Genomic DNA, 3,523 nt, shown 5'->3' on the forward strand with positions numbered 1-3,523 from the left:
ACGTCAATCAGTTGTAGAATTTTGGAACACGTATTATGTTCGAGTATAATGACTTTTCTGGAGGCTAGAAATCTACTCTGTAGGAATCAGCACGGGTTTCGGAAAAGACGGTCGTGTGATACCCAGCTCTCGCTATTCGTCCATGAGACTCAGAAGGGCATAGACACGGGTTCACAGGTAGATGCCGTGTTTCTTGACTTCCGCAAGGCTTTCGATACAGTTCCCTACAATCGTTTAATGAACAAAGTAAGAGCATACGGACTATAAGACCAATTGTGTGATTGGATTGAAGAGTTCCTACATGACAGAACGCAGCATGTCATTCTCAATGGAGAGAAGTCTTCCGAAGTAAGAGTGATTTCAGGTGTGCGGCAGGGGAGTGTCATAGGACCGTTGCTATTCACAATATACATAAATGACCTTGTGGTTATCATCGGAAGATCACTGAGGCTTTTTGCGGATGACGCTGTAGTATATCCAGAGGTTGTAACAATGGAAAATTGTACCGAAATGCAGGAGGATCTGCAACGAATTGACGCATGGTGCAGGGAATGGCAATTGAATCTCAATGTGGACAAGTGTAATGTGCTGCGAATACATAGAAAGATAGATCCCTTATCATTTAGCTACAATATAGCAGGTCAGCAACTGGGAGAACGCATTAGGAGTGATTTAAAATGGAATGATCATATGAAGTTGATCGTCGGTAAAGCAGATGCCAGACTGAGATTCATTGGAAGAATCCTAAGGAAATGCAATCCGACAACAAAGGAAGTAGGTTACAGTACCGTTGTTCGCCCACTGCTTCAATACTGCTCAGCAGTGTGGGATCCGCACCAGATAGGGTTGATAGAAGAGATAGAGAAGATCCAACGGAGAGCCGCGCGCTTCGTTACAGGACGATTTAGTAATCGCGAAAGCGTTACAGAGATGACAGATAAACTCGAAGACTCTGCACGGAGACGCTCAGTAGGTCTGTATGGGCTTCTGTTGAAGTTTCTAGAACATACCTTCACCGAGGAGTCAAGCAGTATATTGCTCCCTCCTACGTAGGTCTCGCGAAGAGACATGAGGATAAAATCAGAGAGATTAGAGGTCACACAGAGGCATACCGACAATCCTTCTTTCCACGAACAATACGAGACTGGAATAGAAGGGACAACTGATAGAGATACTCAAGGTACCCTCCGCCACACACCGTCAGGTAGCTTGCAGAGAATGGATGTAGAGGTAGATGTAACGAGCGTTCGATCGTCTGTTATGTTACAGCGTGTGTTAAGGAGGTGACACGAAAAGAACTGTTACCCGTTCCAAGCAAAGGGCTCCAATTTATGCAAACGTCTGTCACGCCTAAGGAAGGAACGCAAAAATAAACCGCGTGGTTTACAGGGATCGCCACGAAGGAAAACTAGTAATTTTGGGAGTAAACCCGTCGTCGTAGACAATTTCATAAAATCGATCCTTCCACAAACGATGGAGGGCTTTTACATCAATCTAAAAATAGTGCCGACATTACGGAAACTACAAATTGTCGTGAAACAAAAAACTCCAGTTTTACTCGTAACAGGCTCGCCAAAAGGAATATTTAACTTTTCTAAAATTCCATACTCTTTATGTAAGAAAGATTCTCTAATCTGTTTTTACACAAAACAAATAATCGTTGATGCTACCAAAACACATGTATCCTTTTTGACAGCTGACAATAGAGCAAATAGCCAATGGATATAACATTGTCCACATACTTTTCACGTACGTTTACGAAGGCAGTGACAAAAAATGTAGTGCAAATCGGACTAGTACAACACAAGAAATTGTAAATTTCTTGTTACTTTTTAAACACTCATCGTGTTGCAAGACCTGTTAAGTTTCAACGCAATCCTTCAAAGAAAACTTCTATCCTTTAGTAGAAACACAAAGTGAGAATAATTCTTAAATTCTACAGTTTCATTGCGCTTTATGGGGTAGAAGTAGAGGAACGTACATTCACATGAACAGGCATTTGGTTCCATGTTTGTAGTAAAATCCCGACTTACGTTCATATGTTAATATTATTTACTCTATAGCGTTATGTTTCGGAAGAAGCTATCGTCTTTTGTATTCTTTACGGTACTAAAACACTCGTCTAAAAATTAACGCTGCCGGGCCGTGTATGCAGACGGCGTCGCCGCAGACTTAAAGCGCGCGCCGCGGCAGGGCGGTACTGCGTCGTGAGACAGCCTGTGGAGGCGCCCCGTGACGTGGCTGGGTAGCCAGAGTGGGGACAGACTGTAAACGGGCACAGTGAGGATCCATAAGAAACGCATTGTCGTTGATACAATCTGTCATATTTCAGTGTCAGTTAATAACGTATCTACCATTAAAACTTTCAGTAGGTCAGATTCAATGTATGGCCATTCGACAGCCACAGTCGGTAGAGCGAAATGATGAGGTAGCTGGTAATGTGATTCTTGTTTGCGCCTCAGTGGATCCGAATATTTTTATTACTAGTCTTCGCTTTTTCTGTTAGGATCTGATACTTTCTTTTCAGTGCAATAAAAGTATATTCTCTAATATTCGATGTTACATATGTACGTTCCATCTGAGGATGGAGTTTGTTCGAATGGTTTAATTTACAAGACAGATTGCACTACATGCAGTAAGATATAACAAGAAAGTGTAAAACAATTCTTTTTTATTTCACATGTTGTGAAGATTCTGCTGCTGAATAGGAACAAATATAAAGTAAGACTTTGAATCGCGCTATTTGTTACGGAGCTTCTCTTTCTGCCTTATAACATGTCCGTGGACACTACACGCAGAACAACGTGACTCTCACGTGGACAAGAGAGGAAAGGCGCGTTTTAATAGCGCTAGCTTAAGAATTTTACGCCCATGCATTTTGTAAAGTGGGCGATAGAGAGAAACGTGTGACGAGGGCCTCCCGACCGCTCGCCTGGTGCAGGTCTTTCGACTTGACGCCACTTCGGTGACATGCGCGTAGTTGGAGATGAGATGATGACGATTAGGACAACACGACACCCAGTCCCTGAGCAGAGAAAATCTCCAACCCAGCCAGGAATCGAACCCGTCTGTCACGCTGACCACTCAGCTACCGGGGCGGACAACCGGGTGATGTGTGACCCAGATGCTGCCGCTGCGGTCGCGTGTACCACGTTGACACGCACATGCTGTATGCACAAGTCAGAGCGTTCGGCAGCACTTTCAACTTGGCACGCTCAAGACTGACGTTCACAACACCGTCCGTGTAGTGACGGCATTACACTTTCCTAAAACAGTGCACGGAGATCGGCGCAAATACTGTTGAGTGGTACTTAAGATAGAGAAATAAATTAGTGAAGTGAAGTAGAAATTTAAAATTAATGAGAAACTTCGTTTAGCTTAGAAGAGTTACACTCTGGCAAACAACGGGCAGAGCAGAAGAGGCAATGACCGCGAAGTCAGCACATTCAGGAGAAGCTATCGTCCTCCCCCACGTAAGCAGAAGCTGTCGATTCAGCCGTCAGGCCATCGCCCGTCCGGCTCA

The sequence above is a fragment of the Schistocerca gregaria genome, unplaced genomic scaffold (genome assembly GCF_023897955.1).
Source record: "Schistocerca gregaria isolate iqSchGreg1 unplaced genomic scaffold, iqSchGreg1.2 ptg000266l, whole genome shotgun sequence".
NCBI classification, from domain to species: Eukaryota; Metazoa; Arthropoda; class Insecta; order Orthoptera; family Acrididae; genus Schistocerca; species Schistocerca gregaria.